We start from the raw sequence: 17,282 nt of genomic DNA on the forward strand, positions 1-17,282 counted from the left end.
TGCCAGTACCATATTGTCTTGATTACTGTAGGTTTGTAGTATTGTCTGAAGTCAGGGAGTCTGTTTCTTCCAGCTCCGTTTTTTTCCCTCAAGACTGCTTTGGCTATTCGGGGTTCTTTGTGTCTCCATACAAATTTTAAGATTTTTTGTTCTAGTTCTGTAAAAAATGCCATTGGTAATTTGATAGGGATTGCATTGAATCTGTAGATTGCTTTGGGTAGATAGTCATTTTCACAATATTGATTCTTCCAATCCAAGTACAGGGTATATCTCTCCATCTGTTGGTATCATCTTTAATTTCTTTCATCAGTGTCTTATAGTTTTCTGCATACAGGTCTTTCCTCTCCCTAAGTAGGTTTATTCCTAGATATTTTATTCTTTTTGTTGCAATGGTAAATGGGAGTGTTTCCTTAATTTCTCTTTCAGATTTTTCATCATTAGTATATAGGAATGCAAGAGATTTCTGTGCATTAATTTTGTATCCTGCAACTTTACCAAATTCATTGATTACCTCTAGTAGTTTTCTGGTGGCATCTTTAGGATTCTCTATGTATAGTATCATGTCGTCTGTAAACAGTGACAGTGTTACTTCTTCTTTTCCAATTTGTATTCCTTTTATTTCTTTTTCTTCTCTGATTGCTGTGGCTAAAACTTCCAAAACTATGTTGAATAATAGTCGTGAGAGTGGACACCGTTGGCTTGTTCCTGATCTTACTGGAAATGCTTTCAGTTTTTCACCATTGAGAATGATGTTTGCTGTGGGTTTGTCATATACGGCCTTTATTATGGTGAGGTAGGTTCCCTCTATGCCCACTTTCTGGAGAGTTTTTATCATAAATGGGTGTTGAATTTTGTCAAAAGATTTTTCTGCATCTATTGAGATGATCATATGGTTTTTCTTCTCAGTGTGTTAATATGGTGTATCACATTGATTTATTTGCGTATATTGAAGTATCCTTGCATCCCTGAGATAAATCCCACTTGGTCATGGTGTATGATCCTTTTAATGTGTTGTTGGATTCTGTTTGCTAGTATTTTGTTGAGGATTTTTGCATCTATATTCATCAGTGATATTGGTCTGTAATTTTCTTTGTTTGTAGTATCTTTGTCCGGTTTTGGTATCAGGGTGATGGTGGCCTCATAGAATGAGTTTGGAAGTATTCCTTCCTCCGCAATTTTTTGCAAGAGTTTGAGAAGGACGGGTGTTAGCTCTTCTCTAAATGTTTGATAGAATTCACCTGTGAAGCCATCTGGTCCTGGACTTTTGTTTTTTGGAAGATTTTTAATCACAGTTTCAATTTCATTACTTGTGATTGGTCTGTTCATATTTTCTATATGGTTCAGTCTTGGAAGCTTATACCTTTCTAAGAATTTGTCCATTTCTTCCAGGTTGCCCATTTTATTGGCATAGAGTTGCTTGTAGTAGTCTCTTAGGATGCTTTGTATTTCTGCAGTGTCTGTTGTAACTTCTCCTTTTTCATTTCTAATTTTATTGATTTGAGTCCTCTCCCTCTTTTTCTTGATGAGTCTGGCTAATGGTTTATCAATTTTGTTTATCTTCTCGAAGAACCAGCTTTTAGTGTTATTGATCTTTGCTATTGTTTTGTCTCTATTTCATTTATTTCTGCTCTGATCTTTATGATTTCTTTCCTTCTGCTAACTTTGGGTTTTGTTTGTTCTTCTTTCTGTAGTTCCTTTAGGTGTAAGGTTAGATTGTTTATTTGAGATTTTTCTTGTTACTTGAGGTAGGCTTGTATAGATATAAACTTCACTTTTAGAACTGCTTTTGCTGCATCCGATAGGTTTTGGATCATCTCGTTTTCGTTGTCATTTGTGTCTAGGTATTTTTTGATTTCCTCTTTGATTTCTTCAGTGATCCCTTATTTAGTAACGTATTGTTTAACCTCCATGTGTCTGTTTTTCCCTGGAATTCATTTCTAATCTCATAGCATTGTGGTTAGAAAAGATGCTTGATATGATTTCAATTTTCTTCACTTTACTGAGACTTGATATGTGACCCAAGATGTGATCTATCCTGGAGAAGGTTCCATGTGCACTTGAGAAGAAAGTGTAATCTGCTGTTTTTGGATGGAACATCCTATAAATATCAATTAAATCTATCTTGTCTATTGTGTCATTTAAAGCTTCTGTTTCCTTATTTATTTTCATTTTGGATGATCTGTCCATTGGTGTAAGTGAGGTGTTAAAGTCCCCCACTAGTGTGTTACTGTTGATTTCCTCTTTTATGGCTGTTAGCAGTTGCCTTATGTATTGCGGTGCTCCTTTGTTGGGTGCATATATATTTATAATTGTTGTATCTTCCTCTTGGATTGATCCCTTGATCATTAGGTAGTGTCCTTCCTTGTCTCTTGTAACATTCTCTATTTTAAAGTCTATTTTATCTGATACGAATATTGCTACTCCAGCTTTCTTTTGATTTCCATTTGCATGGAATATCTTTTCCATCCCCTCACTTTCAGTCTGTATGTGTCCCTATGTCTGAGTGGGTCTCTTGTAGACAACATATGTATGGATCTTGTTTTTGTATCCATTCAGCAAGCCTGTGTGTTTCGGTTGGAGCATTTAATCCATTCACGTTCAAGGTAATTATCAATATGTATGTTCCTATGACCATTTTCTTAATTGTTTTAGGTTTGTTTTTGTAGGTCCTTTTCTTCTCTTGTGTTTCCCACTTAGAGAAGTTCCTGTAGCATTTGTTGGAGAGCTGGTTTTGTGGTGCTGAATTCTCTTGGCTTTTGCTTGTCTGTAAAGCTTTTGATTTCGCCATTGAATCTGAATTAGATCCTTGCCCGGTAGAGTAATCTTGGTTGTAGGTTCTTCCCTTTCATCACTTTAAGTATATCATGTCACTCCCTTGTGGCTTGTAGAGTTTCTGATGAGAAATCAGATGTTCACCTTATGGGAGTTCCCTTGTATGTTATTTGTTGTTTTTCCCTTGTTGCTTTCAGTAAGTTTTCTATGTCTTTAATTTTTGCCAATTTGATTACTATGTGTCTCAGCGTGTTTCTCCTTGGGTTTATCCTGTATGGGACTCTCTGCTCTTCCTGGACTTGGGTGGCTATTTCCTTTCCTATGTTAGGGAAGTGTTCGACTATAATCTCTTCAAATATTTTCTCGGGTCCTTTCTGTCTCTCTTCTCCTTCTGGGACCCCTATAATGCGAGTGTTGTTGCGTTTAATGTTGTCCCAGAGGTATCTTAGGCTGTCTTCATTTCTTTTCATTCTTTTTTCTTTATTCTGTTCTGCAGCAGTGAATTCCACCATTCGGTCTTCCAGGTCACTTATCCATTCTTCTGCCTCAGTTATTCTGCTATTGATTCCTTCTAGTGTAGTTTGCATTTCAGTTATTGTATTGTTCATCTCTGTTTGTTTGTTCTTTAATTCTTTTAGGTTTTTGTTAAACATTTCTTGCATCTTCTCAATCTTTGCCTCCATTTTCTTTCCAAGGTCCTGGATCATCTTCACTATCATTATTCTGAATTCTTTTTGTGGAAGGTTGCCTATCTCTACTTCATTTAGTTTTTTTTTCTGGGGTTTTAACTTGTTCCTTCATCTGGTACATAGCCCTCTGCCTTTTCATCTTGTCTCTCTTTCTGTGAATGTGGTTTTTTTCCCATAGGCTGCAGGATTGTGGTTCTTGCTTCTGCTGTGTGCCCTCTGGTGGGTGAGGCTATCTGAGTGGCTTGTGCTAGTTTCCTGATGGGAGGGACTGGTGGTGGGTAGAGCTGGCTGTTGCTCTGGTGGGCAGAGCTCAGTAAAACTTTAATCTGCTTTTCTGCTGATGGGTGTGGCTGGGTTCCCTCCCTGTTGGTTGTTTGGCCTGAGGCAACCCAACACTGGAGCCCACCTGGACTCTTTGGTGGGGCTAATGGCGGACTCTGGGAGGGCTCACGCCAAGGAGTACTTCTGCTGCCAGTGTCCTTCTCCTCACGGTGAGCCGCAGCCACCCCATGCCTCTGCAGGAGAGCCCCCAACACTAGCAGGTAGGTCTGGTTCAGTCTCCTCTGGGGTCACTGCTCCTTCCCCTGGGTCCCGATGTGCACACTACTTTGTGTGTGCCCTCCAAGAGTGGAGCCTCTGTTTCCCCCAGTCCTGTCGAAGTCCTCTAATCAAATCCCGCTAGCCTTCAAAATCTGATTCTCTAGGAATTTCTCCTCCCATTGCTGGACCCCCAGGTTGGGAAGCCTGACATGGGGCTCAGAACCTTCACTCCATTGGGTGGACTTTTGTGGTATAGTTCTCCAGTTTGTGAGTCATCCACCCATCAGTTATGGGATTTGATTTTATTGTGATTGCACCCCTCCTACCATCTCATTGTGGTTTCTCCTTTATCTGTGGTAGTGGCGTATCCTTTTTGGTCAGTTCCAGTATCTTCCTGTTGACGATTGTTCAGCAATTAGTTGTGATTCTGGTGTTCTGGCAAGAGGGAGTCCTGATCCCTTACTTGAAACACCTATCTTTCCAAAGATTATGACAAGAAGAAGGTTCAAATAAATAATAACGTTTCTTCACTTTAATGATAACTTAGAAACTCCACTTCCTTTTGCACCACCCTGGCCTCGCAGCTCCCGCCCCTGCTCCTCGGACCAGGTCCCCTATTTATTTTTTTAATACTCAAAACTTATAAAAGTAGTAGAATCTAATATTTACTGTTATCTTTTACTGTTTGTGCTTTTTAAGTGTGGTCTTTGGTGACCACATAGTATTCCTTAACGAAAATGCACCATATGTGTTTAACAGCGTCCCCATTTTGGGACAGTAGGAAATTTTCCATTTTTAGCCACGTACGTGTAATACGACCTTGAGGGTGGAGCTTTGCCTGTATGTTTGGAATCACTGCCATACTGTTGGCTCTGAGGGATGGAAGGCTCTCCTGTAGATACTCCAAAACTCTGCACCTGTGTGCCTTGCCGCAGCAGTGTGTCGGTCCCTCTTCACCAGCAACTCTCTGACCATCCATTACAGTTGAGAGTAGCCATCTTTCAAGAGAATGGAAACTGTCTCATCCCCCTTCATACACTACTTGGACCTTCTTCTTGTGCTCATGAGGCACTTTTGAGAACTTGACTCTCTCTTGATCCCTTCAAGGGGATCCAGTATGTGTGGTGGCATTTCTGACCTCTGAGAGGGAAACAGCTGTATTTGAAAATATGAAGTTAGTAGATGAGCAAGATGCTCTTTGGGAAAGAAGAAGAACGAATGTTTTCTTTGAGAAGTTGAGCAGTCACTGTAACGTACAGTAGACGATTCATGTCTCTGTGTAAATTGAATTGTGATTATCTTTCCCATACACTCAAAGCCTTATTTATTTTGAGTACATTATATAGATGCTGCTATCCACAGGATGCAGAGAGGATCCTATGTAATGTGTCAGCCTCGACACTGCAATAGAAAGAACTCATTTGCTTACCATGTTATACGTACTGGTCTGCATTTCCCCAGGCTGTGAATTACTCCCTTCCAGGGAATTTCTGCCTTGGAAGGATCATTAACTCTTTGAGGGTACCAGCAAACCAGGTAGCAGATTCACCTTTTGTGAACTAAAATTCTAAATCCAGAAAAGACGATGAGAGTTCTGAAGTCCATCTCCCTATCTTTGTAAGAGGATCATCTCAGTAAGGAATGATTAAGGTTGTGATTTTTAAGGAGGCATTCCTAGATTCAATTCCTTCCTCCATAAGGTTTAAAATTCCTCTATGCCTCAGTTTTCTCATAGGTAAATAATATCTACCATATAGTTTATTATGAGCATTAAATGATAAATAGAACTTAGATACTAATAAGAGCTCAATAGGGAATTCCCTGGCAGTCCAGTGGTTAGGACTCTGTGCTTCTACTGCAAGGGCCACAGGTTCAATCCCTGGTCTGGGAACTAAGATCCCGCATGCTGTGTGGTGTGGCCAAAAAAAAAAAAACAAAAAAACCCCGCAAACTCAATAAAAGTTAGCTATCATATTATTAGTCTTATTATTATTGTCATTATTAATTTGATGAGCTTCAGAAAAAATTGTGCACCTTTCTTCATGCCGTTGAGACCTGGCTGTCCCTTTAAGACCTGCTACTCTGAAATAATAACCAACCACAAGTAAACCTAGTCAGTGGAGAAGAATTACGGCCATTTTCTTTCCTTTTTTTTTTAACTTTAAAAAAAGAGCATTACAGATAACCCCAGTTATACAGATTTTTTCTTGTGTCATTCCATTTAAGCTCTTAGGAGCACAAAGTTTTAGGTCTCTAGTCTCTTAAAGTAGTAAATTGTTTAAGCAAGAAAATACTGCATTGATAGGATCCTGATTAGCTTATTGGCATTTGGCTTTGTGGATGCAAATGCTGAGCGAAGATTTAGGATGCAAAGATTTAGGAAAGCGGTGTTTAAGACCAGCTCTGCCTCTTAGCGTTGCGACTGTGGACTACTCAGTGCCTCTCCTTTGCAGATTCTTATCCAAGTTATGGGACTTGGTAATCTCTGAGATACCTAGAAGAGCTAATATCCTGTGATTGATTCAGAAAGGAATCATGCTTTAAAGAATGGGGAATGAATTCTGCTCCCAGTTCCTCAGGTAAACTATTACTATGGTATAATAAATTGTTGGGAAAATTATTCTAATTTTCCTTGCCATTGGATAGATACAGCCATTGAAGCATTTCAGGTGAGAATAGCTTGTCTGGACAGCACCACAGAACCACTGCTGGGCTGGATTAAGTTCCTGACATAACAAGCTGATATAAAAGGTTATCAGAAGTGAGTTAGCCACACAGAGAATTGGCAGGTGTAGCCACTATCAGCAAAGCTTTGTTTGTCAACAGTGTTCCTAAGGGAATCACCTTCTCAGCAATGCCACTGTCCCTGCAAAGTCATTCTCTCTGTAGCTTTGAGAAACTCGCTTCTTGGTACAGCCAAACCCTTTTCTATTCAATGTGTCTGCCATCTTTTGAGAAGAGCTTCCACCATAACGTGTCATGTTCATTTCTGTGACTTCATAGTATTTGGCACTTTCTGGGTCTTGAAACAAACACAGTGTCAGCAAACTCATTTCTTCATCCAGGAGGAAAGGGCCAAGTTGTTGTTGCCCAGTTGTTGCTGGTGGACAGAGGCTCTGTTTCCAGGTTTTCAGGGTCCTGGTATACCTGTGTTTACCTTGGAAACTAAGACATGCTGGGGTTTTCTGTTTTTATTTTTGTTTTTAATCAGGGGTATAGTTGTTTTACAATGTTGTGCTAGCTCCTGCGGCACAGTGAAGTGAACCCGCCATATGTATACACATATTCCCCTCCCTTTTGGATTTCCCTCCCATCCAGGTCACCACAGAGCACCAAGTAGAGTTCCCCTTGCTATACAGCACATCCTCACTAGTTTTCTATTTCATGCTGGCTTTATCTCAGAAATCACTCTTATCCCTGCACCTCTTGGTTCACCTGTGAGTGAAGACTAGAAACTTCTCTTTTTATCTGACCTCTTGTTTAAAGAAGAAGAGTATTTTGATGTTCTGTTGACACACTGATTACGGTGGAGTAGTGTCTGCCTCAGCAATTAGGGTTTAGTCAGCACTTAGGGCAGAAACCATGTATAGTAAAAAAATGCCTTTAGAAATCCGTTAAGTTTGACATAAAGTGCAGCGTAAGTAGATCTGTGTACAATTCTATGAAGTAAAATACGTATATGAAAAATGCATATCTTCAAACTAGAACCACACTGCACACACTGCAAGCTGATTACTCTGAGAGAGGTTCCAGGGACCGACATACCTTGTAGGCACAGTTAATTTGTGTCTCCCTGTTCACTACCCCCCTGGTTATATTTAGTGCATGGAAGGGCAGGCAGACTCACTCAGGCTACTTAAATTCTTGTTTCTCTCCTTCTCTCTTTATCTCCCTAGATGTGTACAATTAGAATATTATAAGCTAAATACCCAAATGATGAGGCTCCTCTATAGCTAGGGTTAGCTCTGTATTCATAGAGGGGAAAGATGATTTAAAAGATGTTTCAGTAATAGGCTGCTGCAGAGAATCAGTTTAAATTACTTTTTTTTTTTTTTGCGGTACTAGGGCCTCTCACTGTTGTGGCCTGTCCCGTTGTGGAGCACAGGCTCCGGATGCACAAGCTCAGCGGCCACGGCTCACGGGCCCAGCCGCTCCGCAGCATGTGGGATCTTCCCGGACCAGGGCACGAACCCGTGTCCCCTGCATCAGCAGGTGGACTCTCAACCACTGAGCCACCAGGGAAGCCCTAAATTACTTTTTGATGCATCAAAGAGCACTTATTGAGCACCTATGTTACGGACTCAGTGTTTTGTGTGCTCCCTCGAAATGCATATATTGAAACCCTAACCCCCAGTGTGATGGTTGGAGGGCCTTTGGGATGTAGTTAGGTTTAGGGTGATGCCCTCATGATGAGATTCGTGTCCTCATAAGAAGAAGAGACAGGAGAGTCAACTCCCTCCCCACAAGCACACATGGAGGAAAGGCTATGTACGCACAAGCTGGAAGGAGGCCCTCTGTAGCCAGGAATCAGCTCTCACCAGACACTGAATCTGCTGGCACTTTGATCTTGGACTTCCCAGCCTTCAGAACTGTGAGAAATAAATGTCTGTTGTTTAAGACACCTGGCCTGTGGCATTTTGTTATGGCAGGCTGTGTTGACTAAAACAACTTACTGTCCTCTTGATCTAGATTTTTTAAACCAGGGAAAGAATGCTGTTGCCTGCATGTGAATGTAAACGTGATACATAATAGAGATGACATTACAGATCACTGAAGAAAAAAATGGACTGGTAAATAACTAACCTGGAAGTACTATGTTATCCATATAGAAAAGAAAAATCTATACCATTCAAATATAAAAAAAATCTGTTGCATTTAGGTTAAATACCTAATTATGTAAATAAAATATTAAAATTTTAAAAATAAAATGTAAGATGATTTCTTATAAACTTAAAATAAGAATGAGTTTGTTTAATGAAATATAAAATTCAAACCTTGAATAAAAGAGTTGACACATTGATCCAAATAAAAATATCCTGTTCAATAAAAATCACTATAAACAGCCAAGTCACAAACTGGGAGTAGATGTTTGCAACACATGTAAACAATGTAGGATCAATATTTCATATTTATAAAGAATTTCTATAAATTAGCAGGACAGTAACTAATAGGAAAATGGACAAATGAGGATCGAAGCAGGCAATTTCTAGAAGGGACCATACTGGACTGATGGATAAAGAATTGATAAGATGTTCAACTTCACTAGAAATTGGTGAAATATATGAGAAACAAGGAGATCTAGGAAATCGGTAAAATATTTTAAATTCTTACAATACCAAATGTTGGTAAGGGTGTTTAGAAAGCGACATTTTTAGACCCTGTTGTCTTTTGCATAGCTTGATAAGCCTAATTTGCAGAACAATTGTGTAGTAGCTAGTAAGTAAAATTGTACCCATTTTTAACCTAGCAGTTCTGTTACTAGCTGTGATTTTAGAAAAACTCCCTAGTATGTGAGCAGGGAAACATATACAGACTTAATTATGGAGTCATTTGCATTAAAACATTAAATACAGTACATAATGTTTATTACAAGGTCTTTCTTTTACTTGTTTTCTCATGTATTTATTTATTCAGTTTACATGGTCTATACATAAAATCACTTTAAAACCTCTAAATTATCTCATGTCCATTAAATGGAAACAGTAATGCTAGGCCTGTTTAAATTACAAGAAAAAATCACTCTATACCAACAAAGTGTTTTAAAAGACCAAGGTCAAAGGAAGTAGTCTTGGGGGAGAGGCATTCCTGAGCTGGTGGCTGGATCCCAGGAGCTGCTGGGTGAAAGAAAGAAAAAGATGCTTTCAGACAGGAGTGGTTTGATTAGAGCCCAGTGACACAGCTAAAGGGAATTAATCATAATTACATGTCTCAACATAGTAAATCTCAAATGCAGTGTCAAGAGACAAAAAAAAAAGCATATGCCATGGCAAAAAGACAAAAAGACTAACAGCATTTATCGGGTGTTATTCTATGTTGAGCATATTGTAAATACAGTTTATATAAAGTTTAAAGTAACGGAAAATATTGCAAATATTGTTTAGGGAGAAATATTTTGTAAAAGAATAATATGGACAGTAATGATAATCACCAAAGTCATTAGAGGGAGTGCCTGGGAAAGGGCTGGTGGGGGAGGATGTGGGAGATTGAGCAGCAGTTCACAGAAAGCTTTAGCTATATCTCTATATCTGTGAAGACCTAGTCCATTAAAAACAAAAAGTTTTGAGACAAATTTGGCAAACTGAATCTGTGGTGTGGTGAATATATGAATATACATTACTTTTTCCCCTAGGTAAGTTTTAGTCTATTTGAAATATTCTAAATGTTTAGAAATTTTAAAATTGCCATTGCAGTTATTTTTGCAATGTGTTTAACTTAGCAGCTTTGTGAAATGTATGGCGACACAGGGTAAATTGCCCTATACTTAATATCTCCAGTGGTAACAAGGCATGATTTAGAAATTTCACCCAGAATTCACCTCTGTAAACTCTGCAGTAACGAAGTAGTTAAGTTCAGGACTTCTATATTGATCAGGATTGCTTTGAATATAATTCAAAGATTAGTGCTAGAGGAATACACACCTGTGGGAAGGCAGAGTGAACTAAGAGGACTCAGATCATCTATGGATTCACTGCATATTTACATTTTTATATGTTTACAGTGGAAAAAAGTTAAGTTGCACAATGAAAGCATTAAGAAATATGCTTAAAACTTCCTGCTCAACAAAAAATGCTATAAACAAATTTAGTCAACTCACACACTGATTTTAAAATCATTAAATCTGAAGACATTGCCTCCATTTTCTTGAGTTTAGTTAGGACACTTCTGGCTCCTTAATATGAATTTTCAGATTTAAATTGGAGTAAAGAGAATGAATGAAGAATATGTATAAAAATTTATAGGTATCTTTAAAATTTTTTCTATTAGTTTTCTTTGGTTACATTTAGATATCATGCCAAAAAAAAAGCAAGTACTAAGAATGGAAAACAAAGATTTTTCAGCTGAGAGGATTTATGACTTTATTATCAAATATGTAGTCAGTCATTCAAGCAACAGTTAGTTATTGAGTATCTGCTCTGTGCCAGGTACAGTTCGAAGTGCTGAGGAAGGAGCAGAGAACAAAGTAAGTGAGAAACCCCTGGCCTCATTTTATTTATGCTCGAAGGAGGAAGGGGTAGAACTTACTTTCTCATCGTCTAGTGCCCATATACAAGGAAACCTACTAAATGGTAATTGAGAATCTTTGTGGTTTGGGGAAGGAAAGGGGTGGGGGAAGTGCAGTGAATGTGATTTCTTGGATAACCGTAATTACAGAAGGAAAACACGCACTGGCTTCTCCTATTATATAAATGAGAACGTTTATAGTAATTTTCTGAGAATGGCATTCTCAAATGTTTTAAGTGCAGAAGAAGAATAAATGGTTGAGTCTGCTTTTCAGCTGTGCTATGACTGCCTGTTTTACTCTTTTTCCTTCCCAACTCTACTGAGCTTATTACTTAATTGATGGGTTTTTCGTTTTCTTTTTTTTTCCCTGAAGAGTAAATCATTGTCTTTATTCAGTAAGGAGTTCAAGTGAAATGTAAAGTACTCTTTTATTCAACTAACTCTTTACTTTCTTGTTAAGACCTCCTGTGTGTGTCAGGCACGGTCCCAGGTTCTGTGTGTTCAGAAATGCACAGCTCCTCCTCCAGGGGGTCTGTGGTCTAACAGGCCAAATGCCAGTGCCAGTTGTCGTGCAGCATGGCAGGTGATCTTAAGGAGGGATAGACATAGTTCTGAGTGAGCAGTCCTGCCTGAGGTTCAGAAGCTGTGTAGCTGGAAGATTTTTTTCATTGTTGGGGCTTCAAAAATGAGTGATGGTTTGCCAGATGTGAAGTGTGAGGTGGACTTCCCAGCAACTTCACAACCCCATGACTCCCGTCAGTCACTCAGTGCATTCATTGCCTCAACGTGCCATAGCTTCTGTATGTCATTCATTCGGTCATTCATTTATCCGTTGATTTATGCCATCAATTTAGTATATGTATTATACTCCTTTTGTGGGCCATTTGCTAAGCAGTAGTGAAATGTGTAAGAAAGATGCTGCATTTACCTTCATTTTATATGTCAACACCAATGGCTAGAGCTATTGGCACGTAGGCATTCTAATCCAAAGATTTTTCAATTCAAACTATTGGGTTGGCCAGAAAGTTCCTTTGGGTTTTTTGTAACATCCACGGAAAAACCCGAAGGAACTTTTGGCCAACCCAGTGTGTGAGTTATTATAGTCAGATGGGTAACATGACTTGGTTTTGAATAGAAGTACTTAGTTATATTCTACAGTGGACAAGAGCATTTAGAGGTTATATAATGCATCTGATCATAGTATCGAACCTGATCAGAAAAACAAAGAAAACAGAATTCTTCTGGAGCTTGCTTTATATACTTGTTTCCACACAATCCAAATAATTCCCATTCACTACAATTCTGGGAGAACATAAGAGCACACAGCAATTTTAGGTAGGTTATCTTGTCGGTTCTGACAGCGTCCCTATGGATCATGAATATAGACTCCATGACTTTTCCAGAAACATAGGAATAGTATGTGGTAGAACTCTAACTTGATTGTAGTGTTCACTTCACCATGCCCATGAGAGAACTCTGAAATTCCTAGATGCCTCTCATACTTCTTTTTCTTCTGATATATCTTTTTATAGTTTTAAAGTAACGTTTTTTTCCTTACATAGCTTTCCTTTAACAAGAAGGCAAATATTTTCTTTTTTTTTTAAGTAAAATAAGTAAAACAGTGGGGTAATGTAGCTACCAATATAAAAATGTTTACATTTCTAAAATATGGTAGATTTAGGGAACTGTGAACATAGCCATTTTTGTGTGTGTGTGTATAGAAATATAGCTTCAATAAATTAGATTTCGTCACAAATACAAAATTATATTTTTTAACATATTGATATTTCACTTCATCATATGATATAACCACGTGCTGAAAATGAAGATGAATTTGGAATTTCAAAGACACACGCAAAAGTATAATACATCAATGGTCCTCATTCTTCTTGGTGAATCCTTCCCTTTTAGGATATTTCCTTTCACTGAAATGACTGGACATAAGGCATGTCAATGCAAAACATAAGTGAAGAATTTAGAGAAGCTAAATTTTACCAGGGGAATAGATGGGAAGTAGAGATTAAGGAAGCAGGGAGCCATTGAAAAATGTTGGGTGGAATTGAGAGGGGCTTAAAGTAGCTTAAGGGAGATGGGCTTTCAAGAGAGCTCCAAAGTCAGACGAGTGGAAACAAGAAAGTGATAGAGAGCTATAAGGAAGGGTCAGCAACTGTTTAGTAACTGTGCGCCTCTGCAAGACCCCAGTGCCTGGTGGTGTGGACTCAGTGGAGTTCTCAAGATTCTTGAGGTCTGGAAAAACATGTTCTCATCAGATGAGAAGAAAAGATCTAAAAAAGATAAAGCAAGTCTGAGAGGTGGAGTAGAAATTGAAATTTAGGACTATTGTTGTCAGTGGCACACTATGAGCAACTTTTAAAAGCCTTGTTAGGGTAAAAATGCACTTTTTGGCTTTTTAAGAAAGCATACTATGAAGAAAGAAATAATTGATCATATACTCAGAGCTAAGCATAACTATTGGCTTGCTGTCCCTCCCATAACAACCAAAAATTGAGGGGAAGGGAGAGCAAAGATGCTGATCTTGTGAGCTTCAGATTGCCACAGCAGCCAGCAAACAACGATTGGACCGTAGATCAGTATTTCAAGCAAACAGTCTTGACTGTTTTACCAGCATAATCCCAGGATCTTCACTTTAAGCCAATGTTCTTTGCCCTAAGAGAGCGTCACGCAAAGCATTTGTTTCTTTGTGAGTGAAGAACAATTAATTTAGTTCAACTCACTTCGTTGAGCATGTACTATGTGAAAAAACCATTCCTAGTCCATAAATCGTAGTTCTCCATGACCATAACCACTGGAGGCTGCTGTTTCAGCATACCAACAGAGGCAGAGAATCTCTAGAAGCAAAACAATCTAGGCCAAAACAAATTAGTAAAGGATGTCTGAGGGTAAGTGGTTTTTTTTTAATTGATATAAAATTTATATCCAGTGAAATGCACAGTTGAGTACTCTCTTCTACATGATTTTTTTTCTACCTTGAATTCTGTGAAACCAGTTTGCCCTGGTCTTTCTCCTACACCTTTGGCTATTCCACCCCTCTCTCATCATAGTTACCTATCGCTTCACTAAATGTTGATATTCCAATGTCTGACTTCTTCTCTTCTCAGGTTACATATTCTCTTTATACTGTGTTGCTTTCAATAACCTCATCAGCATCACATCTACAAATCTAGACCCTATTTCCCATCTGCTCCATTCGTATATATCCAGCAAGCAATGGGACCTCTTTGCTTAGTGGTCCCATAAGAACTTTAAATTTGTCATGTGCAAGAATGAACTTATTGCCTCTCACTACAAACATGCTTTTAATTATGTTTTCATTATTAGCACTAATGAAAACATACTATTCAAAACAATTCAAGCAATCGAGCACTTTTGTGTGATAAGGGATGTGTCAAACATTATAAACCAGGTAACCCTCTTTTGGGAGAACTGATAGTTTAGCCATTTATTCACACCAAACCTGGCCATCATTCTGGAACTTTCCTCCTTCCTCATTGCACCCACCCAGAATCCCCCCAAAATTTCACCTCCCCCTCATCATCGTGGTCCTTGCTTCTTTCTCTGGAATCTCTCAAATCTGTTTCTTTGTCCTTGTCAAAAATCTTTCTACTTTCTTTCCAGACTTCCACACAGGGAGTATTGTTACAACAGATTCAGACTCTGTTCCTTAGGCATAGAGGTAACGGAGGGATGAATTCTGATTGGAGATTTACTCATCAACCATGTATTGAGTTTCTGTTAGGCATAAAATAAGTCTATTAAAGTAGCAGAACAGAATTAGTCCGAGTGGAGCAAGCGAGCTGAGTGCTTGAGTAGTCGAGTCCCGGAGACCGGTAACGCTTGCAGCATGGCTGACCAGCTGACTGAAGAGCAGGTTGCAGAATTCAAAGAAGCTTTCTCACTATTTGACAAGGATGGTGATGGAACTATAACAACAAAGGAGTTGGGAACTGTAATGAGGTCTGTTGGGCAGAATCCCACAGAAGCAGTTACAGGACATGATTAATGAGGTGGATGCTGATGGTAACGGCACAATTGACTTCCCGGAATTTCTGACAATGATGGCAAGAAAAATGAAGGACACAGACAGTGAAGAAGAACTTAGAGAAGCATACCTTGTGTTTGATGAGGATGGTAATGGCTATATTAGTGCAGCAGAGCTCCGCCATGTGATGACAAACCTTGGAGAGAAGTTAACAGATGAAGAGGTTGATGAAATGTCAGGGAAGCAGATATTGACGGTGATGGCCAAGTAAACTAAGAAGAGTTTGTACAGATGACAGCAAAGTGAACACATTGTACAGAACGTGTTAAATTTCTTGTACAAAATTGTTTATTTGACTTTTCTTTGTTTGTAACTTATCTGTAAAAGGTTTCCCCCTATTGTCAAAAAATATGCGTGTATAGTAATTAGGACTTCATTCCTCCATGTTTTCTTCCCTTATCTTACTGTCATTGTCCTGAAACCTTATTTTAGAAAAATTGATCATGTAACATGCTGCATGTGGCTTACTCTGGATATATCTAATAAGCCCTTCTGCACATCTAAACTTAGATGGAGTTGGTCAAATGAGGGAACATCTGGGTTATGCCTTTTTTTTTAAGTAGTTTTCTTTAGGAACTGTCAGCATGTTGTTGTTGAAGCGTGGAGTTGTAACTCTGCATGGACTGTGGACAGTCAACAATATGTACTTAAAAGTTGCACTATTGGGCTTCCCTGGTGGCGCAGTGGTTGAGAGCCCGCCTGCCGATGCAGGGGACGCGGGTTCGTGCTCCGGTCCGGGAAGATCCCACGTGCTGCGGAGCGGCTGGGCCCGTGAGCCATGGCCGCTGGGCCTGCGCGTCTGGAGCCTGTGCTCGGCAACGGGAGAGGCCACAGCAGTGAGAGGCCCGCGTACCAGAAAAAAAAAAAAAAAAAAAAAGTTGCACTATTGCAAAACGGGTGTTTTATCCAGGTACTCGTACACTATTTTTTTGTACTGCTGGTCCTGTACCGGAAACATTTTCTTTTATTGTTACTTGCTTTTTAAACTTTGTTTTAGCCACTTAAAGAAAATCTGCTTTTGGCACAATTTGCCTCAAATCCATTCCAAGTTGTATATTGCTTTATTATCTTCATGGTGCTATGTCCCTCTCTAAATCATCTAGTTTATTATCTGGTTTCCTACTTTATAGTCTTTCTCCACTCTCGTATGTAAGCTTGCTAAGGACAGGGGTGTGTTCTAACTTGTTCATTACTCCATCCTTATTGTGTAGATACAGTGGTAAACACACAGTAGGTGCTCAGGAAATATTTGTTGCATGTTAACAAGTAATCTTCCCTCCAGCCTTAAATGAGAGTTTTTGACTGGCGCAGTGATTCATATTCACCTCTGCGGATTTGTATAATACCATTATGAAATGTTGCTGGGTGTATTATCTGCCTCATAGGGATATAAGGATGTTATAAGGATTAAATGAGATAATGTATATGAAAGTTACTTTGTTAGAGAAACAAAAACTTATAATAGTATTTATGATCACTCTCCTGATTTCACAGATGAGCAGATGAGAAACCTGGAGCCCCAGTGGGTACATAATCACCCAAGGGCATAGATATCAGCTCTTACATCTTCTGCCAACCATCACAAAGATGCTTTTACATATTTTTTTCCCCTTTATGCTGAATGTCCCTCACTGAAAGGTCATAAGGATGACAAAGATGTTTCTGAAAATTAGAAAGGGAGGAGTAAAGCCACTTTTTGTTGAGAAAGAGCGTGCAGATCAGTAAAAACAGCCACAGGGAATATAGGAATGAAAAATTCAGGGTAGAATTTGGCCTACTGGCCCAGATGCGAATAAACTAGTTGCGATGTTTAATGTGAAGCTATAGAAAAGTTAATAGGTTTGTGAACAAATGTTCCAAACTCTCAGCTCAGAGTATGATTTCCCAATTCAAGAAACTTTTCTACCCTGAGGGTAACAAGTTTTACTCAGCTTTTGTGCAAAGAAACTGCCACTATTTCATATTTTCTTTTCTTTTTCTGTTTCCTTAATAAAAGTATT

At 38.9% G+C, this 17,282-nt stretch overlaps 1 long non-coding RNA gene and 1 pseudogene across 3 annotated transcripts in view; both read left to right on the forward strand.

The window, feature by feature from the left end:
- LOC149749838 (uncharacterized) overlaps positions 1-17,282 on the forward strand; it is a 71,817-nt gene that overhangs the window by 15,823 nt on the left and 38,712 nt on the right. The window lies entirely within an intron of this gene.
- On the forward strand, positions 6,588-16,154 carry LOC149749839 (calmodulin pseudogene; annotated as a pseudogene).

This window comes from Delphinapterus leucas, chromosome 3, assembly GCF_059928025.1.
Source record: "Delphinapterus leucas isolate spDelLeu-1000000601 "Yukka" chromosome 3, BTC_Dleu_Yukka2, whole genome shotgun sequence".
In the NCBI taxonomy this organism is placed as follows: Eukaryota; Metazoa; Chordata; class Mammalia; order Artiodactyla; family Monodontidae; genus Delphinapterus; species Delphinapterus leucas.